At 39.4% G+C, this 23,257-nt stretch overlaps 1 protein-coding gene across 32 annotated transcripts in view; it reads right to left on the bottom strand.

Moving 5' to 3' along the window:
• TMCC1 (transmembrane and coiled-coil domain family 1) overlaps positions 1 to 23,257 on the bottom strand; it is a 153,099-nt gene that overhangs the window by 119,939 nt on the left and 9,903 nt on the right. For 13 of the 32 annotated variants that reach the window (XM_081526223.1, XM_081526234.1, XM_081526249.1 and 10 more), the window contains one exon: positions 22,253 to 22,500. The exons of 6 other annotated variants lie outside the window; for them this stretch is intronic. The gene's annotated coding sequence lies outside the window, so the exon portion shown is untranslated. Of the gene's footprint in view, positions 1 to 22,090; positions 22,209 to 22,252; positions 22,504 to 23,257 lie in introns of those variants that run through there. 13 more of the 32 variants (XM_081526227.1, XM_081526231.1, XM_081526240.1 and 10 more) reach the window with 2 other exon arrangements.

The raw sequence follows: 23,257 nt of genomic DNA, 5'->3' as shown, positions 1-23,257 counted from the left end.
ATATAAAAACCTACAATGGGAAAAGTAGTGATAGGCATACCACTATGGAAAAGTAATTCCCACATATGTATTTATTTGTATCTTAAGAACAAAATACTATCAAACTAAACTAAAACTCAACATTCAAAAAACTAAGATCATGGGATCCAGTTCATCACTCCACGGCAAACAGATGGAGAAACAATGGAAAGAGTGACAGACTTTACTTTTTAGGGCTCCAAAATCACTGCAGATGGTGACTGCAGCCATGAAATTAAAAGACACTTGCTCCTTGAAAGAAAAGCTATGACCAACCTAGAAAGCACAGTAAAAAGCAGAGACATTACTTTGCCAACAAAGGTCTGTCTAGTCAAAGCTATTGTTTTCCCAGTAGTCATGTATGGATGTGAGAGTTGGACTATAAAGAAAGCTGAGCACCAAAGAATTGATACTTTTGAACTGTGGTGTTGGAGAAGACTTGAGAGTCCCTTGGACTGCAAAGAGATCCAACCAGTCCATCCTCAAGGAGATCAGTCTTGAATATTCATTGGAAGGACTGATGCTGAGGCTGAAACTCCAATACTTTGGCCACCTGATGCAAAGAACTGACTGACTGGAAAAGACCCTGATGCTGGGCAAGATTGAAGCAGGAGGAGAAGGGGATGACAGAGGATGAGATGGTTGGATGGCATCACTGACTCAATGGATATGATTTTGAGCAAGGTCCAGGAGTTGATGATGGACAGGGAAGCCCGGCATGCTACAGTCCATGGGGTCGCAGAGTTGGACAATACTGAGCGACTGAACTGACTGAAACACATAAGAGGGTATATCTAAATCTCACCAATCAGTTCTCATCTCATTAAGACATCTCCTTCCAGGTATCACCAAAGAGTACCTCAAGTTCTACATTTAATTTGTGATCTTCTTGGAAAACAAAATAAAATGGTCACCTGTTTTCTTTCAGCATCCCTTTTTCTGTGAGGGGCACTAAGTTGCCCAAGACAGAGAAACCCGAGTTCTCTCTTTCCGTCCTTCACGTTCTCTGTCCCTCACCAAACGCCACCTAAATACTCTTTTTTTACAGTTTTATTGAGCTATTTGACGTACAACATGATATAAGTTTTAGGGCTTCCCTGGTGGCTCAGCTGGTAAAGAATCCGCCTGCAATGCGAGAGACCTGGGTTCGATTTGGGAAGATGTTGGTTTGGGAAGATCCCCTGGAGAAGGGAACGGCTACCCACTCCAGTATTCTGGCCTGAAGAATTCCATGGACTGTATAGTTCATGGGGTTGCAAAGAGTCAGACATGACTGAGCGACTTTCACTTTCATGGTATAAGTTTAAGGTGTGCAGCGTAATGTGACTCACATACATCATTCAATGATCACCACAATACATTTAGTGGATATTCATCATCTCATATAGATTAAAAAATAAAAGAGAAAGAGAAAAAAGCTTTTTCTGTGGTAAGAATGCATAGGATTTACTCTTCTAACAATGTTCATATACCTACCATACTGCAGTAGTAATTAATCACGCTTCTCATTACATCCTGACTACTCATTTATCTTACCACTAGAAAGTGAAAGTCGCTTAGTCATATCCGAGTCTTTCTGACCCCATGGACTATTCTAGCCTATTCTAGGCTAGAATACTGGAATGGGTAGCCTTTCCCTTCTCCAGCGGATCTTCCCAACCCAGGGATCCAACCCAGGTCTCCCACACTGCAGGTAGATTCTTTACCAGCTGAGCCACAAGGGAAGCCCAAGAATACTGGAGTGGGTAGCCTATGCCTTTCTCCAGAGGATCTTCCCAAAACAGGAATCAAACTGGGGTCTCCTGCATTACAAGTAGATTCTTTACCAACTGAGCTATCAGGTAAGCCTTTATAACTAGAAGTTTGTCCCTTCTGACCACTTTCATCCAATCCTCCACCCCACCCCTCCACCTCTGGTGATCACAAATCTGATCTTTTTTCTGTAAGTCTGTTTGTCGAAATATAGTTGAACTACAACACTATGTATGTTCCTGGAGTTCAACATAGTGATTCGATGTTTCTATACATTACAAAATGATCACCTTGCTTCCCAAATATTCTTGAATTAATTCCTTTCTATCCTCTCTACTAATATCACTCTTGTCTAAGTAAGTCACAGATTTAGAAAAACAACTTATGGTTACCAAAGGGGAAAGGGGGGAGAGGATAAATGAGGAGTTTGAGATTAACATATACACACTACTACATATAAAAGAATCAACAAAGACCTACTGTATAGCCCAGAGAACTCTACTCAATACCCTGTAATAACCTGTATGTGAAAGGAATCTGAAAAAGAAAAAATATTAATACGTGTGTTTATGTATATAAATATATAAAACTGAATCACTTTGCTGTACACCTGAAACTAACACAACATTGTAAATCAACTATACTCCAATATAAAATCTTTAAAAATTAAAAGAAAAATTTTTTAAGAAGTTTAAATCTCTAGACATTAAAAAACAGAAAGCCCTCAGTAGAAAAAGGAAAAGAAATCAGGGCAATGTTTGGATGAAACACCCTCTTCCACTATACAAAATAAAAAGAAAGACATCTTCCCCATGAATTCTGGCAAGGTCAATACTCAGCCTTATTCACAAAATTCTTGGATAGTTTCCTTGGCCTAAAAAAATCCATGCTATTTCAGTGACTGAGTAAGGCCTGTGTATAGATATGGTTGCTTAGGCAACCTGTTTGCCTGTTTTGCCTGTTTTGATAATGAGCACAGTTCTAATTGGTGTTTCCATACCATTTGAAGTCATTAAAAGAGTGGATAAAATAATTCATGACAAAATAAAAAGGCAAATGAATGAAAAAATATAAGGTATCCTACAATAAAAACAGGAGTTGTAGTATCAGAAATTATTAACAATTTAGGGAAAGATACACATTTCTAGAGACATTAGGAGAGTTACAGAGAAAGCAGCATCAGTTCTTTAGATTCCAAAATGGTCAAATGATGTAGCATGAAAGTTCAGTTAAAAAACCTACCTCATTCTTCAGTTATTCATCACTTCAATGGGATCAACAAAAGACTGCCCAAGCAAACAATCTAGAACTACTAATTTTAATATCCTGAGAGCAACTGTTGCTGCTGCTGCTAAGTCGCTTCAGTTGTGTCCGACTTTTAGTGACCCCATGGACTGTAGCCTACCAGGCTCCTCCGTCCATGGGATTTTCCAGGCAAGAGTACTGGAGTGGGATGCCATTGCCTTCTCCGGATACTAAGTTTAATATCCTGAGAGCAACTGTATATACTGGTAAAACAACTATGTCAACACATACACCTTATTTTTTATGATTTTCCTCACATAAAATTTTCAGCACCATTTACATGACAAGGAATGGACAAGCAGTAAGAAGATATTAGTAGACTCACTACACTGCTGGAAGCAGTGTAAAATGGTATAGCTCTTATGGAAAAGTTTGGTAGTTTTTTATGAAATTAAACATTTAGTTATCATACACGCCAGTGATCATATTCTTTGGCATTTATTCGAAAAAAAGATATATGTTCATGTAAAAACTTGTACATGAACATTCACAGCAGCATTACTGACAGTACCCAACTGGAAGCTAGGCAAACATACCTCAACAGACAAATGCTGAACTCTGGTACATCCATATACTGGAATAGCACTCAGCAATGACACAGAAAGAACTACTGGCACTGACACACATGAAGACCTGAGTAGATCTTCAAGGCATTATGCTTAGTGAATGAAAACAAAAAAAGCAAATCTCAACTGATTTCATGTACACAGCATCCTCAACATGACCAAACTACAGAGATGGACAGCTCAGGCATGGTCGCCAGGGAACAAGCACAAGGACACAGGTAGAAGTGTGTTCCCATAATAAAGCAATGTTTTGAATGTATCCAATACACATTAACTGCCCTTGGACTTTCAAGTTTTAATTTTGGTCCTGATTCCACTGAAAGTATTTGCTAACTTACCCCCTCAACTAGCTGATTCACTTCAATTAGCAGTAGCTAGTAAGGTAAAACACACAGGTACATCTGTCTCTGAGTCATCAAGATATCCTTACAGGAAGTCTAAAGAAAAGAGTGAGGATACAAAATCAAGTCTCGGAACCCACAGCAACTTCAACCTTAGCTGGCTAAAAGGAAATTTAGCTCTCAGCACTGAACAGGCAAAGACTGCATGGGGCCAAGAACGACAGGCTGATAGTGCTTGTTAGGTAGAAAATAGTCAAATGGTCAAAACACGACTATACCGCCTTGATATTCAGTTCAGTTCAGTTGCTCAGTCGTGTCCGACTCTTTGCGACCCCATGAATCGCAGCACGCCAGGCCTCCCTGTCCATCACCAACTCCTGGAGTTTAACCCAAACTCATGTCCATCAAGTCGGTGATGCCATCCAGCCATCTCATCCTCTGTCATCCCCTTCTCCTCCTGACCCCAATCCTTCCCAGCCTTGATACTAGATCTCATCAATTGATTAACAGGCGCACCTAAAGGGGGTGGGGGACATCTATATCTAAATAACAGCTTTTTGAAGAGAAATGCTATCATATTAAATGCATACAATATCAACACATTATGATGCAAAAAAAAAAGGCATTCCTCTCAGAATTGACAAAATAGAGAATTTATAAAATACCACCAGCTTACCTAACCAACACCTATCATATGTTCCAAATTTTTCTAACGAAGAGTTAAGACTGAAGCACTGCTCCTGGACTTTTACTTATCCCAAAATCTATCGAGCCATCTAGAGGTAATCAGATAAAATTACCAATAACCTATTGCTGGAACCTGACAGAAGAAATCTTTTGCAAAGATGTGGTAAGTCTGCAAATGTGTGAAGTGCAAACATCTTCAGACTGTAAAGAAAAAGTTTCAGAGTATTGCAGCACCAACCACAACTTATTTGTCAACCTTCAATTTCCTCATGGGTTACAACAGTATCTACTCTCCCAGAATTGTGAAGATTAAACGTCCAACACTTAGAGTGCAGCCTGGTATGCAATAAGCACAACATAACTATTAGGTTAAAAAAAAAAAAACTATAAGGATATATTGTGTACAAAGGGAATAACAAAGGGAATAACAGCCAATATTTTATAGTAGGTTCCCAGGGGGTGCTAGTGGTAAAGAATCCGTCTACCAAGGTAAGAGATGTAAGCAATGTGGCGTCAGTCCTTGGGTCAGGAAGATTCCCTGGAGGAGGAAATGGCAACCTGCTCCAGTATTCTTGCCTGGAAAATCCCACTGACAGGTAGCCTGGCGGGCTACAGTCAGTGGGGTTACAAAGAGTTACACACGACTGAGTGACTAAATGACAACAATCATTTTGCAGTACAATCTCTCATTTTACATAATGCCCTTATAAGGAGAAAAGGCCTCATAAGGACTACTATTTGCAGTAAGTAAGTAAAGTAAGTGTTAGTCGCTCAGTCGTGCCCAACACTTTGCGACCCCATGGACTGCAGCCCACCAGGCTCCTCTGTCCATGAGATTTTCCAGGCAAGGATACTGGAGTGGGTTGCCATTTCCTTCTCCAGGGGATCTTCCCAACCCAGAGATCAAAGCCAGGTCTCCTGCACTGCAGGCAGATTCTTTACCAACTGAGCTACAAGGGAAGCCCACTACTTGCAGTAGTCAGAATCAAAACAAATTTTTTTTCATGTTCTCACATATAAACACCTGCAAGCATGTATGGAGATTAAGTGGCTGAGAAAAAGAATGAAAGGGTTAAAACATACAAACCCCAAATTATCTTGTTTTGCCTGACTGCCTCTTGGATTCCAACATATCTGTTGGAAAAAACAGACTTTCTTATTCATAGGTACAGGTCCAATTTAGGATTTTTTCTGATAGCTTTAATGACTTTTTAGTTTAGGTAACTATAAAGAACCTGGTACCTGATTTAAATTTATATATATAAATATATATATATGTGCAAAAATATATTTCATGATTTCTTCTCATACTGTCAAAGCAGTAATTCAGTATAAATATAGTACAAGACAAAGTGGGGATAGAAAAATAATCTGATAGCAGTGATTTAAAGGAACAAAAATAATCCTATAATCCCTATTTCAAATTTTGTCCGAGATTCTGGTTTGCTCATAGTATAATTTCATTCACTTTGCCATAAACACTGCAAAATTTTCATGGACAATATTATTTTAACAACATTAACATCTTAAATATTCAAGAAGAAAAGTGGTATTTCAAAGTCACATTTCCTTTTTCCTAATAATTATTTTTAAAAATAAGTAGATACATTTTTATCATTTTATCATTTAAATGTATTGCAAAAAAAGTCATTATGAAATAAACATGGAAATGCAAATAATTTGAGTATAAAATAAACTACAAAAACAAATCAGCACTTTAGGAAATTTGCCTTTTGACTTTGCTCTAATGCCGTTTGGCACTATCACCCACCACATCCCTGCTGGAAAAACAAACATCTCTAGGACTTTGATCATTTAATTTTTGCCCCCTTTACACTGCCTGACACACAGTTGGTGCTCAATAAATATATGTTAAGCTTTCCAAGAGACTTCAAACTTTCCATTAATAACCATCAAGACCATAATCCAAACTCCAGTACCCAGCAGTTTATCTCTGTACATCAGGGCAACTGTACAATTTTTAATCAATCCATCACCAATGATAACTAGAAAGACAATTTTGGATACCAAAGCAGATACTTCTTGATATAAAGTAGAAAATAATTACCATCAGCTAATTTAATCTACAAAAGAATCCAATGATTTGAAAAATACACAGGTTTAACATTTAAATATTTCCCCACTTTCCTATCTTCATAAATCAACTGGTCATCATTAAGAAACAACCATTTAAATAGATGTTTCATAACTTGATGTCAAAATTTAACTCCACAAAATATTGTATGATTAGAAATCTGTTCATAATACATCGCTAAGTGCAGTGGGGGAAAAAACTTGTAACAAAACAGTATGAACACTGTTATCCAGATACACATATGTATTTACAGGTATGTTTGCATCAGTCTACCATGCAAATATTAAAATTATAACACTGGTTATCATTATAAATTATAGAAATTATAACTTTCTAATTTATATTTCTCTGGGTCTTTTTAATATTTGCTGTACAAATCTATACTTTTCTCACAAAAGCAAGCAATAAAAACATTTTTTAAAAACTTTACTCAAAAAAGAAAAAACAAAACTTTACTCTACTAACCAAGGAATGTAGACTATCTAAGATTTGAAGAAACATGCTTTCCCAACCATCTTTGATTTCTGTGTAGTCAAATCAGGGAGAAAATAAACCAAATGCACTTATTATGGGACTTTGACTTGCATGATATTCTCTGAGTGCTTTCAGAAAAGTGGGGGATGTAATAAAAGCAAGCAAAATCACTAAATAATTATTATTTTAAAAATTACTGTTTTAACACAACATTGTAAAGCAACTATACTCCAGTTTTTAAAAACTACTGTTCAAGGCTAGATCTTTTCAAGTGATTTATAATCTTTCAACTGACTTACAATCTCCTTGGTAAAACAAAACTTCATATACAATTAAGACAATCCAATTAAAAAAACAGGGAAAGAATTTGAAAAACATTTCTCCAAAGGTATACAACTGGCTGATAAACACATGAAAAGATGCTCAACATCACTAATCATTGGGCTTTCCTGGTAGCTCAGCTGGTAAAGAATCCACCTGCAGTGCAGGAGACCCTGGTTTGATTCCTGGGTTGAGAAGTTCCCCTGGAGAAGGGAACAGCTACCCACTCCAGTATTCTGGCCTGGAGAATTCCATAGACTGAATAGTCCAGGGGGTCGCAACTACTCCGACATGACTGAGTGACGTTCACTAATCATTAGGGAAATGCAAGTCAAAACCAGAGTAAGATACAACTTCACATCCACTAGGATGGCTAAAATCAGAAGACAATGTAACAAGTGCTGAAGAGAATGTAGAGAAACTGAAACCATCCTATCCTGCTGGTGGGAATGTAAAATGGCCCAGGCAGGCAATGCCTTGAAAATCGTTAACATACAGTTACCACATGACTTGATAATTCCATTTCTAGACAGATGTATGTAGTCTACACAAAACCTTGTATGCAGATTTCACACCAGCACTGTTCACATCCGCCGGATCACTGAAAAAGCAAGAGAGTTCCAGAAAAACATCTATTTCTGCTTTACTGACTATGCCAAAGCCTTTGACTGTGTGGATCACAATAAACTGTGGAGAATTCTGAAAGAGATGGGAATACCAGACCACCTGACCTGTCTCTTGAGAAACCTGTATGCAGGTCAGGAAGCAACAGTTAGAACTAGACATGGAACAACAGACTGGTCCCAAATAGGAAAAGGAGTACGTCAAGACTGGATATTGTCACCCTGCTTATTTAACTTATATGCAGAGTACATCATGAGAAATGCTGGGCTGGAAGTAGCACAAGCTGGAATCAAGATTGCTGGGAGAAATATCAATAACCTCAGATATGCAGATGACACCACCCTTTGGCAGAAAGCAAAGAAGAACTAAAGAACCTCTTGATGAAAGTGAAAGCGGAGAGTGAAAAATTGGCTTACAGCTCAACATTCAGAAAACGAAGATCATGGCATCTGGTCCCATCACTTCATGGGAAATAGATGGGGAAACAGTGGAAACAGTGTCAGACTTTATTTTCGGGGGCTCCAAAATCACTGCAGATGGTGATTGCAGCCATGAAATTAAAAGATGCTTACTCCTTGGAAGGAAAGTTATGACCAACCTAGACAGCATATTAAAAAGCAGAGACATTACTTTGCCAACAAAGGTCCGTCTAGTCAAGGCTATGGTTTTTCCAGTAGTCATGTATGGATGTGAGAGCTGGACGGTGAAGAAAGCTGAGCGCCAAAGAATTGATGCTTTTGAACTGTGGTGTTGGAGAAGACTCTTGAGAGTCCCTTGGACTGCAAGAAGATCCAAACAGTCCATCCTAAAGGAGATCAGTCCTGGGTGTTCATTGGAAGGACTGACGTTGAAGCTGCAACTCCAACACTTTGGCCACCTCATGCGAAGAGTTGACTCATTGGAAAAGACCCTGATGCTGGGAAAGATTGAGGGCAGGAGGAGAAGGGGACGACAGAGGATGAGATGGCTGGATGGCATCGCTGACTCGATGGACATGGGTTTGGGTGGACTCCGGGAGTTGGTGATGGACAGGGAGGCCTGGTGTGCTGCGATTCATGGGGTCGCAAAGAGTCGGACATGACTGAGCAACTGAACTGAACTGAAAATCAATTAATGTGCATCAACTACAAAATGAAAACAAAATGTGGCACAGCCATCCAACGGAATGTTATTTGGCAACAGGAAAAAGAATGGATACATGCTATAGAATGAATAAACTTTGAAAACATGCTACATCAAAGTAACCAGTCACAGAAGACCACACACTATAAAAGTTCATTTATATGATATGATGTCCAGAAGAGACAACCCATAGAGATAGAAAATAGATTAGTCGTTACCTAGGACAAGGGCTTGGGGGAGGGCAGAAATGGGATTGATAATGGGGTACAGAGTTTCTTTTGGGGATGATGCAAATATTCTGGAATGAGATTGTGGTGATGGTTGTACACCTCTGTGAATATGCTAAAAATGGAAATGTACACTTCAAATGGGCAAATTTTAAAATATGTCAAATTTATCCCCATAAAACTAACAGGATGTTACCAACAGGGAAAATAGGTGCATGATAGACTTTATATATTATCTTTGGTTAACTTTTCCATAAATCTACAACTTCTAAAATGAAAGATACAAATATGCAAATTAGTAGACAAAATCACGTAATACATATAGTGGAAGTATGAGGTAAGCTAAAGCTGCACCACAGCAGTTTAGAAAGACACACACACAGTGCCTCAGACAAAACCACACTGAATAAATATTAGATGTGAAAAATGAGGTTAGGCCTTGTTCGCAGGGTTACAAAACGAAACAGCTAGAAGGAAGAACAGAACTCACAGAGCTGGAACAACTTCATCGTTCACTTAGCCAAACCCAACTTTCCTTTTCCCACTTACCTACAACGTTCCAAATGAATTTACTTTCAGACAACCCACAAATTTTCAAGAAAAGGTCTACACAGAGAAGAAAATGCACAGCACTGCCTCTTTATCAGTGTAAAATTACTCCCTCTGTGGGCTTCCCTGGTGGCTCAGGTGGTAAAGAATTTGCCTGCAATGCAGGAGACCCGGGTTTGATCCCTGGGTTGGTAAGATCCCCTGGAGAAGGGAATGGCAGTCCACTCCAGTATTCCTGCCTAGAGAATTCCATGGACAGAGGAGCCTGGCGGGTTACAGTCCATGGGATTGCAAAGTCGGACACAGCTGAGCGACTAAGCGCACACACACACAGAGAAAGGCATTCTAACACAATTATGCCTTACCTAAAAGGCTAAAGACCTGACTATCTACAGATCATACTTTATTATAGAGTTCAAGATTCAAATTACTGATGAAACATAAAAGATGTCAAGATTTGTTTTCAATGGCTTCTTAAGATGAATAATAAAGCACTCAAAGAGTTCAGAAACAGGGCACAGAGTGACTGGAAAGGGGCATGAAGGAATCCTAGGGGGAGGAAAATGTTCTAAGCTTGATCTGACTGGTGATGGACAGAGAAGCCTGGTGTGCTGCAGCCCACAGGGTCGCAGAGAGTCAGACATGATTGAGAGACTGAACTAACTGAACTGACTGGTGATTACAATTATACATATACAGCAGCATACACATGTAAAAATTCAGTAAGCTATACATATATCTTAGATTTGTGCATTTACTAGAAATTATACCTCAAATTTTTTACATGACATTTTTTAAAAGATTCCAAAGAATGACCTCATTATTCCAAGGTATGTGAGGTAACAAGAATCAGATTTTGTTTTCTTTCAGTAAAAAGAATCAAGCGTGGAGAAGTAAAGTAATTCACTTTATTTTCTTCTGTCAAAATGAAGAAGAAAAACAGGTCTCCCAACTATCTTCTATCACTGATCTAACCAATGTGTGTCACAGACAACTGAGTTTGAATCTCAAGATCTTTCTACTGAGAATAAAAAAAAAGTCAAGAAAACAAAGAGGACATAACCAATCCTAGTTCAGCAAGTCACCTAGAATAAGGCTAGAAAACTGAGCAACCAAATCAACAGCCTCTCCATCCTCAATGCTATATTCTTATTCACAAATAAGAAAAATATTTCTAACTAAAACTGGTTGTGAAATAATTGCAAAGAATGCAAAAGAAGTTCACAGGTTCATACTTCCTCTAAAAACTAACACAGTGCTACCTCTTGCTTCATTCTGTGGTTTTTCTAAGGGTCTCAGGACTACACTCCCTGGCCTTACTTTGGGCCATTTACACATCTTGAGTAAGATACGTAGAAGTGTAGAGGTTACACCTCAATGAACCAAGGTAAAAGATGGCTCTTATTTTATGGTCATAAAGTTTTAGAGTTGGACTAGATCTGAGAAGTCAATTATTCACTTAATGAACAAAGAAACTAAATCCTAAAATGGTTAAGCATTAGTCCCTAAGTTGTGTCTGACTCTTTGTGACCTGTGGACTGTAGTCCACAAGGCTCCCCTGTCCACTCCAGGCAAGCATACTGGAGTGGGTAGCCATTCCCTCCAGGGGATCTTCCCGACCCAGGGATCAAACCCGGGTCTCCTGCATTGCAGGCGATTCTTTACCGTCTGCATCACCGAAGTTCAAAAAGGGTTAAGAGACTTGCCTAATATCTCAGAGCTAACAGGTGGAATAGTCAAAGTTGAATCCAGCCTTCTATTCATCACACCACACCTATTATCTCTGTCCACACAAAAGCTGGATACCACCTTATCTAAAATGATAATTATACTCTGGAAAAAAGCTGTTCATATTATGCAAAGCCTCATACTTATCTGTCCCATAGCACCAATATTTTAATCAGAATTATAACTATCAGTCAGTCAGTACCTTCTTTTCTCAGTAGTAAAAGTCTCCTTGGTAAACTGAATAAATATCAAAATACTACTTGGTAAGTAAACACTCAGAGATAAGATAAGCCATCCAACGCAGTCCAAAAAGAAATATACCATCTTTAACAGTGGTCTCTTACTGACACAAAAATCTCCAAAACCCATGCCTGAGGCAAAAACAGCATTATAATATTATCCTATTTATGTAAAATTACTTCACATATATACACCTATATGTGTATTACTTGTAAAAAGAGACATGTATAGAAGAATGTTTACAAAAATTTTAATGGTAATCATCCATGTGGGATGGCATTTCAGATTAACCTGAACTGGAAAGGAAGAAGAAAACCTGTCACTGTTTGCAGACATGATACTCTACATAGGAAGTCCTAAAAAACTACTATAGCTTATCAATTAATTCAGTAAAATTGAAGGATACATAATTAACATGCAGAAACCTTTCACATTTCTATACACTAACAACAAACTATCAAAGACTATCAGAAAAGAAATTAAGAAAATAATCCCATTTACAATTACATCAAAATGAATAAGATCCTTAGGAATAAGGAGGTAGAGACCTGCGCTCAGAAAACTGTAAGACACTGACAAGAGGGACTGAAGACCACACACATAGATGGGGAGACATACCATGTTCATGGATGTGAAGAATGCATCATATACATCACAATTTGATTTACATACATCATGAAATGATTATCACAGTAAGTTTAATAAAAATCCATCATCTCATATAGGTAACAAAGTTAAAACACTGGAAGAAAAATATTTTTTTCTTGGGATGAAAACTCTTAGGATTTACTGTCTCAACAACTTTCAAATATACCATAAAGCAGTGCTAATTATATTTATCATGTTGTACATTACATCCCTAGTCCTTATCTATAACTGGAAGCCAGTACCTTTTGACTGCCTTTATTCAACTGGCCCCTCGCCTCCACCCATCCCCCTCACCTCTAGTAACAAACCTGATCTTTGCTATGAGTTTGTGTTCTTGAAGTATAACCTACAATACTACGTTATTTCCTGTTATATAACACAGTGATTCAGTATTTCTATGGTACATTTCAAACTGATCACCATAATAAATCTAGTTGCAATACATCACCATAAATGATAGTACAAAGTTATTAACTAGACTCCCCCAATGTTGCATCTCACACCCATGACACTTTTTGTTTTGCCACTAGAAGTCTGCACCTCTTCACCCCCATCACCTATTCCTTTCTTCCCTTTCCTCTCTAGTTCCCTTTTCAAACGGCCAAGTCTGTCATCTCATTTTAGGACCACAAAACAGAAAAGTTTAACTACTAAAACACAGTAAAAGAAAGTTATTTCTGCCAACTAGAAGAGAAAAAGGCAATTCTTGTTTCAGAATACTTGAAAGAGTAATGCAAATTCTCTAGGTACAAAAAGAAATTAAGCAAACTCTAAATAAAATCATATTAGAAATTGACAATCATAGTGCATTTACATTCATTGTCTGAAATATGACATATGTGCTGCTGCTGCTGCTGCTCAGTCGCTTCAGTCGTGTCCGACTCTGTGCGACCCCACAGACGGCAGCCCACCAGGCTCCGCCGTCCCTTGGATTCTCCAGGCAAGAATACTGGAGTGGGTTGCCATTTCCTTCTCCAGTGCATGAAAGGGAAAAGTGAAAGTGAAGTCGCTCAGTCGTGTCTGACTCTTAGCGACCCCATGGACTGCAGCCTACCAGGCTCCTCAGTCCATGGGATTTTCCAGGCAAGAGTACTGGAGTGGGGTGCCATTGCCTTCTCCAATATGACATATGTAAACATGGGAAAAACATATGACATTTTTTAAAAAGTTTGGTCAACTGGCCAAATTTCTCTAAACCCATCTTAAGAGAACAATGAAAAAAAAAAGCTTAAATAGTATTCCCCGGAACCCAAACTATACTGCACATGGCACCATTTAGGGATCTACACGACTGGAAAAATGATCAGTCATTTTATGAGGCTCCCATTCTATCCTGTTTGGACTGGTGCTAAGAAATCTTCTTGTTAATAAACAGCCAGTCCTAACTAAGAATGAGGAGAAAATCTAAGGTAACTCAACTGAAGGAAGAACGTATGGCCAAGGAAATAACTGAAGCCACAGAGAATGGGTTATTTCATGGCACTTTCCAATTCAGTCTATCTGGTGATTCTGTTTGCTTGCTTTCAAGAAACTGACTTAAAGGCCAACTGAAACTAAATTTTTAAAAATAAGGCTAAGAATAAACAGAGTCACAGAATCAGGGCCAGAAAGGGTTCTAATGATTTTAAAAGACAAGACATGAGATTGGGCTTCCCTGGTGGCTTAGACAGTAAAGAATCTGCCTGCAATATGGGAGACCTGGGTTTGCTCCCTGGGTTGGGAAGATCCCTTGGAGGAGGGAAAGGTTAACCACTCCAGTATTCTCAACTGGGAAATCCCATGGACAGAGGAGCCTGGCAGGCTACAGTCCCTGGGGTTGCAAAGAGTTGGACATGACTAAGCAACTAACACTTTCAACATTTGGGTGAGTAGTTGGGAAATCCTCTGATCTTAAGAAAGTGCATCTGATTCATTTATTCAGTTCAGTTCAGTCGCTCAGTCATGTCTGACTCTTTTTTGACCTCATGGACTGCAGCACACCAGGCTTCCCTGTCCATCACCAACTCCCGGAGTTCACTCAAACTCATGTCCGTTGAGTCAGTGATGCCATCCAACCATCTCATCCTCTGTCGTTCCCTTCTCCTCCTGCCTTCAATCTTTCCCAGCATCAGGGTCTTTTCCAATGAGTCAGTTCTTCCCATCAGGTGGCCAAAGTATTGGAGTTTCAGCTTCAGCATCAGTCCTTCCAATGAATATTCAGGACTGATTTCCTTTAAGATGGACTGGTTGGATCTCCTTGCTTTCCAAGGGACTCTCAAGAGTCTTCTTCAACACCATAGTTCAAAAGCATCAGTTCTTCAGCATTCAGCTTTCTTTATGGTCCAACTCTCACATCCATACATGACTTCTGGAAAAACCATAGCTTTGACTAGACGTATCTTTGTTGGCAAAGTAACATCTGTGCTTTTTTAATATGCTGTCTAGGTTGGTCATAACTTTTCTTCCAAGGAGCAAGAGTCTTTTAATTTCATGGCTGCATGGTTTTTATTAGTAAACCTTTATTAGCCCACAGGACACAGGAGCCCAGTGGACTCCAGTCCATGGGGTCGCAAAGAGTCAGACATGACTGAAAGACTTCGCACACACAGAGATTCTAGTTAGTTTACATAGGTAGCTTGTAGCAAAGGCTAGAGCTGACTTTCTAACTCTTAGAAGAGAACAGATGTTTACTGAGTGCCTAATATGTGCTGAGAACTCAGCTAGGCACTCTTAGACCAGGGCTCACTGCTGTATACCAAGATACTTCCTGTGAGGTTCAAACATGTAAGGCTTGTGTGCTTAGTCACTTAGTCAAGTCCAATTCTTTGCAACCATGGACTGTAGGCCGTCAGGCTACTCTGTCCGTGGAATTCCCTAGGCAAGAATACTGGAGTGGGTAGCCATTCTTGTCTCCAGGGGATCTTCCTGACCCAGGGATTGAACCTGGGTCTCTTGTATTGCATGCAGATTCTTTACCATCTCTGCCACCAAAGAAGCCCTATTTAAGGCTTACATTCTCTGTAAAGAAATTTTTCTATTAGGACAAGGCAGTGAGCACATCTCTAACAAGCATATTAAAATAAGCAGACAGAGGTGCGGAAAACAAATTTTAAGTAGGAATGAATTTGAAATTCCAAACAATTTACCCTTCCTTCCTATGAAAACTCACATGTGGTTTACAGTTAAAAAGATTAAAACTACCAAAAGACATTGCTACCCAAATTTCATGACCCAATAGGTCTAAGAAAAACAAGCCTTATTACTGTTGGAAAAATGATCTCTTTTTGTCACATTATGATGGAAAAGAAATGCAAAAAAGCAAAATGGCTGTCTGAGGAGGCCTTACAGATAGCTGGGAAGAGAAGAGAAGCGAAAAGCAAAGGAGAAAAGGAAAGATATTCTCATATGAATGCAGAGTTCCAAAGAATAGCAAGGAGAGATAAGAAAGCCTTCCTCAGCGATCAGTGCAAACAAATAGAGGAAAACAACAGATTGGGAAAGACTAGAGATCTCTTCAAGAAAATTAGAGATACCAAAGGAACATTTCATGCAAAGATAGGCTCGATAAAGGACAGAAATGGTATGGACCTAACAGAAGCAGAAGAGATTAAGAAGAGGTGGCAAGAATACACAGAAGAACTGTACAAAAAAGATCTTCACGACCCAGATAATCACGATGGTGTGATCACTCACCTAGAGCCAGACATCCTGGAATGTGAAGTTAAGTGGGCCTTAGAAAGCATCACTACGAACAAAGCTAGTGGAGGTGATGGAATTCCAGTTGAGCTATTTCAAATCCTCAAAGGTGATGCTGTGAAAGTGCTGCACTCAATATGCCAGCAAATTTGGACAACTCAGAAGTGGCCACAGGACTGGAAAAGGTCAGTTTTCGTTCCAATCCCAAAGAAAGGCAATGCCAAAGAATGCTCAAACTACTGCACAATTGCACTCATCTCACATGCTAGTAAAGTAATGCTCAAAATTCTCCAAGCCAGGCTTCAGCAATATATGAACCGTGAACTTCCAGATGTTCAAGCTGGTATTAGAAATGGCAGAGGAACCAGAGATCAAATTGCCAATATCCGCTGGATCATCGAAAAAGCAAGAGATTTCCAGAAAAACATCTATTTCTGCTTTATTGACTATGCCAAAGCCTCTGACTGTGTGGATCACAATAAACTGTGGACAATTCTGAAAGAGATGGGAATACCAGACCATCTGACCTGTCTCTTGAGAAACCTGTATGCAGGTCAGGAAGCAACAGTTAGAACTGGACATGGAACAACAGACTGGTCCCAAATAGGAAAAGGAGTACGTCAAGGCTGTATATTGTCACCCTGCTTATTTAACTTATATGCAGAGTACATCATGAGAAACGCTGGGCTGGAAGAAACACAAGCTGGAATCAAGATTGCCGGGAGAAATATCAATAACCTCAGATATGCGGATGACACCACCCTTATGGCAGAGAGTGAAGAAGAACTAAAGAGCCTCTTGATGAAGGTGAAGGAGGAGAGTGAAAAAATTGGCTTAAAGCTCAACGTTCAGAAAACCAAGATCATGGCATCTGGTCCCATCACTCCATGGGAAATAGATGGGGAAACAGTGGAAACAGTGTCAGACTTTACTTTTTTGGGCTCCAAAATCACTGCTGATGGTGACTGCAGCCATGAAATTAAAAGACGCTTACTCCTTGGAAGGAAGGTTATGGCCAACCTAGATAGCATATTTAAAAGCAGAGACATTACTTTGCCAACAAAAGTCCGTCTAGTCAAGGCTATGGTTTTTCCAGTGCTCATGTATGGATGTGAGAGTTGGACGGTGAAGAAAGCTGAGCGCCGCAGAATTGATGCTTTTGAACTGTGGTGTTGGAGAAGACTCTTGAGAGTCCCTTGGACTGCAAGGAGATCCAATCAATCCATCCTAAAAGAGATCAATCCTGGATGTTCATTGGAAGGTCTGATGTTGAAGCTGAAGCTCCAATACTTTGGCCACCTCATGTGAAGAGTTGACTCATTGGAAAAGACCCTAATGCTGGGTAGGATTGGGGGCGGGAGGAGAAGGGGACGACAGAGGATGAGATGGTTGGATGGCATCACCGACTCGATGAACATGGGTTTGGGTAGACTCCGGCAGTTGGTGATGGACAGAGAGGCCTGGCGTGCTGCAATTCATGGGGTCGCAGAGAGTCGGACACGACTGAGCGACTGAACTGAACTGAACTGAACTGAACACTAAGAATGAGCTCTGTCACGGGATTAGAGTACAGTCATCTGAGGACAAAAGTCTAGGCAGAGAAAGAACTGATACTGGAATCTGATAAAGATCCCTAAGGAAAATGACATCTAGCTGTTTTCAGTGGCACCTTTCATCTAAGAATCTCAAAACAGATGCTATTTACATTACCAAGAATCAAAATGGTGGCATCACAGCCCAATAAAGAAACAAAGCAGTTTCTAGAGGAAAACTGACCTAGAGGGAATTCACTACTGATGTTCTGAAACTCAGCCCTCTACTCTAAAAACAAAATCTAGTTTTATGTAATCGTACTATGGATGAGATGGTTGAATGGCATCACTGACTCAATGGACATGAGTTTGAACAAACTCAGGGAGACAGTGAAGGACAGGAAGCCTGGTGTGCTGGCAGTCCATGGAGTCGCAAAGAGTCGGACGTGACTTAGCGAATGAACAACAATAACTATGATATTGTAAGAAATACATATTTGGTCTTTACCTCCAGTTCCTGACACACAGCTCCTAAAACCCTCTGAATTTCCTGAGTTAGAGCAGTGTCTTCTGTTATTCAAAACATGCCTCTTCCAACCATACCAGAGTTTATGCTAACAAGATGACTCTTGGTGGGGGGTGGGGCCCTAGATAGCATCCAGATGGGAGGTGGTTACCAGAGAACTATCCCTGTGATTAGAGGTTTGCAACTTTCAGGTTCTGCCCCCAATCTGGGGAAGGGAGACAGACTGGACAAAGTTAGCCACCCTTGTCAGTGATTCAACCAATCATTCCCAGGTGATGGAAACTCCAGAAACTCCCTAAACAAAGGGGTTCAGGGAGCTTCTAGATGGGTGAACACAAGGAACCAGGAGGGTGGTGCACCTGCAGAGGGCATGGAAGCTCCCCACACCTACCCATACATCTCTTACATTTAGCTGTTTCTGAGTTGTATCATTTTTGACAAACCTGTAAATGTAAGCAATGTGTTTTTTTCTGAGTTTTATGAGTCAATCCAGTGAATTACTGAACCTGAGAAGGGGGTCATGGGAACCACAGAATTTGTAGCAAAGTCAAAGAGGGGAACAGGTGACCCAGGACTTACAACTGGTGTCTACTTTAGGGGTCTTATAAAACTGAACTTCTTAACTTATAGTGTGGAAAAACCCACACTGCTGCTGCTAAGTCACGTCAGTCGTGTCCGACTCTGTGTGACCCCAGAGACGGCAGCCCACCAGGCTCCTCCGTCCCTGGGATTCTCCAGGCAAGAATACTGGAGTGGGTTGCCATTTCCTCCTCCAGCGCATGCAAGTGAAAACTGAAAGTGAAGTCGCTCAGTCGTGTCCGACTCTTCGCGACCCCATGGGCTGCAGCCTACCAGGCTCCTCCGTCCATGGGGTTTCCCAGGCAAGAGTACTGGAGTGGGGTGCCATTGCCTTCTCTGAAAACCCACACAAAAGTAGTTAGTTCCTGGTCTGCATTTGTAAAGCTTGAAGATACAAATGGGTTTGCTGATATAAACTCCCAGCTTACCTTGCTGCGCACACATCAATAATAAACCCTCCAATTTAAGCATTGTCGTCAGAATAGTTGCTACTAATAATAATTAGCATTAATTTTATGCCATCTATGTGCTCTGCACCAGGCTTTAAACTTAGAATAAATTATTTCCAGTATATATGCAATTCTGAAAGGTAAACACTGCCAATAGCAGATAAGAAAATTAAATCTCATCATTAAACTTCCCACTGTACACAGCAAGTGGCAGAGATGGGGGTGAAATCTAGTTTTAACACACAAATCCCTGCCTTCTTCTACACTATAGCAGCCTTTACTTTTTACATGGAGTGTAACATTATAAAGTCTCTAACAATCCTTGAGGATAACACATCTCAAATCATGCCCATGAAAGGCTAGTCTTAAGAGATGCTCTGTGGAAAAAATAATTATAAAGTAAAAATGCAATTTCATGTACAGATCTAGTATTCTACTTCTGTACTTTACACACTTAAGGAAACTGCCTTTTTAATCGTATTCTCTGGCCGGTTGGCAGATATTTCATTTTATTTCTTCCCCAATTATTAAGGAACTAAGTCAACAAGACTTTCATTCCTTTCTCATCATTACCAACATTAGCACTAAGGAGAGAGAACATTTGAAGTTAGAAAACCACAAGAGCTGTGATGAGAAAACTCATGTAGTCCAGACTCTAGCAGGGGCTCCTCTCACTATCTCCAGAAGACAAGCATCCAGCCTGTATCTGAGTATCTCTAATGACAGAGGCCTCACAATTTGGCTACTTCACTGTTGGACAGATCCTATGTGTGAAAGGTCTTCCCAGGGTGGGATGAAATTCACCTCCACTGATGTAGTTTCCACCTGCTGTCTGCCCTCTGCTGTAATACAGATGAGAAGCCTGCTCCTCTTGCTTAAAGCTCTTCAAAATATATCTAGATAGTCGAGTTTCCAAGTATTAGCTTCCATAGCAAAATAGCACCTGATTCTGCTACTCTTCTTCAATAGATAAAGGTGGCTAGAGCTCTCAGTATTCTGGTCACTTTAATCTGGAAAATTTAGAATAACACTGTCCCACCAAAGTGTAAAATCCGTAAGTGGACACAATACCCAAGACATAATCTGACAGTACAAGAACAAAGGAACTAGCGCTTCTTTTAATCTAACACTGTACATCTATAAACGTTCATCAATGTTAGCCTCTTTTCACAGCCACTTCACCCAACTACTTCAGATTATGGTGGCTGTCAAATGAAAAACAAACTATTTGGGGCCAGATCATTTAACAAGAACACCCTAAGTAATTCACGTGCACATCAACGTTTGGAAACTACTTCCATTTGTTGTTCAGCTGCTAAGCACTTCCATAAGGCACCATAAGAACCCTTGCCATTCCTCACACAAGTTTGTGTCTCAGGACCTTTGCACTTGCCATTTGCTATGCCTGGCATGCTCTTCTCATATTTCTGCATTTCTCCGTCATCCTTTCAAGACTTTACTCAAATGTCACCTTCTCTGTAAGGTTGTCTGTGATCACTAAATACATTCCTCCCCACAGTGAGCCCTATTCCCCTTTCCCACTTTTACTTTTCTCATCAGAACTGGTTGCCATAGGTTAAAAACTGCATTTTTACTTATTTTGTTTATTCTATCTCCCCACATATTATACAACATAAGCTCTATAAAAGCAGAGATTTTTGTCAGTTTTTTTCCCCAGTGCCTAGGATACAGTAAGCACTCAATAAATATTTTAAATACATGAAATAAACAAATGAGGTCTCTCTTCAAAACTACCAAAAGATCTTGTAAAATACTTCCTTATCACACAAATTGAAGTTTTCTCAGCATTACATTACACAGATCTCCCTTTTAAAATATAATGAGAACCTACTATGTAACTAGGCACTATAAACACTAATGTTCAACCATAACTAAGCATGGGGATTTAAAAGTTGATTCATGGCTGGGCTGTACCATCAAAAAGTTTGCAGAAATAAAAACTGAGTCTCTGAGTGAAAATAAAACAGAGATGCCTACAGCTTTCCACAATGCAGTAACAATCCTTTATATTGATAAAAACAGTCTTCCACACAAATTTTTTCACTTGATCCTCAACTATCCCATAAGTTTTGGGTAAAACAAATAATAATAACACATTTTAAAGATAAGAAAACGAACATGCTTTAACTCTCAAAGTATGGCCATAATAATGTCAAAACTAGGACTGAAGTCTCTCAATTTTTAGTTCAAAACTCTGTAATACCACATCTCTTCTTGCAAATGATAATGAACCAGACTATAAAATCACATAGCCATATATTATGCTGGAGACAGTAAGCTTTCCCAAACTACCTAGTGCCTCTGCAAAATGGGGGCAAACAAAATACTCAGTTCATCAAAGTTATGATCTCAACTTGAGGTATAAGAATTCAAACTGCTTCTTCCTATTACTTATAAGACTAACCCAGAGCCCAGTGACATTCACCAAGATGTAAGAAATGAGCTTGTTATATTACACATCAAGAAAGTTATTACTAGGACTTCCCTGGTGGTCCAGTGATTAAGACTCCACACTTCCAATGCCAGGGGCATGGACTCGATCCCTGGTTGGGGAGCTAAGATTCCACATACAATGTGGTGTGGCCCAAAAAAATAAAGGAGAGAAACTTACTACTGAGCTATGATGACTGCTACAAATAAAGGAAGAACAGGAGTAAGGAAGATGGAGTAAATGAATGAATGAGAACTGAGTTCCACTGAGGAAAGAGGCAGTGTTATGATGTCATACTGCTCTAAGTGATGTAATTTTGCAATAGAAGAAAAAAAGACATACCTCCTCAAAATCCAAGCATAACAGCTTTCCTTCCTTTGCATAGATGAGGATGAACAGTTGTAATCCAGAATGTTCCCAATATTTATTTTTTTAAAAGACAGAGAAACAAAAAATCCATGTGAAAAGACATCCAATCTGGGAAGATGGAGACTGTCTTCTAAGTCTTATGATCAAGAGCAGCTGTTCTCCAACTGTCAGAATCTGAAGAAAGTGCTAACTGTCGGTGTGTCTTCTCAAGAGAGTAATACCTGCTGGGACAGAGGAGCAAGAAGAGAAAGAAATACTACTGAATCCAAGTGTCTGGCTAGCAAACAATTACCAGTTGTTAGTCTGCAAAATTTTTCAAGTTGATAAAATGTATATCAGAAGATAACATGGAGGTAAACACAAGTGACCTAGCCCATCCAGGCTGGGGTTATCAATAACAGCAGCAATCCAGCTCTCTGGTCAATAATAAATAAGCAATATAAAGAAAATATAAAAATCTATTTCATGCTTTCTATCTGGGATTATCAATAACAGCAGCAATCCAGCTCTCTGATCAATAATAAATAAGCAGTAAAGAAAATAAAAAAGTCTGTTTCATGTTTTCTATCACAAGATGATGGTCATATCATACAACCAAACACAGGCAAATAATATTAGTCTGCCAAAGACACCAAAGCACTCTAGTCCTTTATAAATACTGTAGAACTACCAATGCAGAGGTCTATGTTAGCAGGAAATACAGAATAATCATGCAAAAAATACATATTTAGGTCTGGCAGGAAAGCAAAGTTGATGTGGAAGTGAAGCAATATTTCTAAATTGTTAAAAAAAAACAAAAAGCCAACCTGGAATTCTATACCCAGAGAAAACAGCCTTGATAAATCAAGGCACATTAAAAGACTTCTTCAAACAGACAAAAATCCATGAAAGGATCCATCACCAGCAAATCTGAACTATAAGAAATGTTAAAAGAACTCCTCCTTTCAGAAGGAAAATATACGAGGTAGAAATCTAGAA

This window comes from Giraffa tippelskirchi, chromosome 9 (genome assembly GCF_054371585.1).
Source record: "Giraffa tippelskirchi isolate mGirTip1 chromosome 9, T2T-mGirTip1v1.2.pri, whole genome shotgun sequence".
NCBI lineage: Eukaryota > Metazoa > Chordata > Mammalia > Artiodactyla > Giraffidae > Giraffa > Giraffa tippelskirchi.
This window is presented reverse-complemented; position numbering and strand designations above follow the sequence as displayed.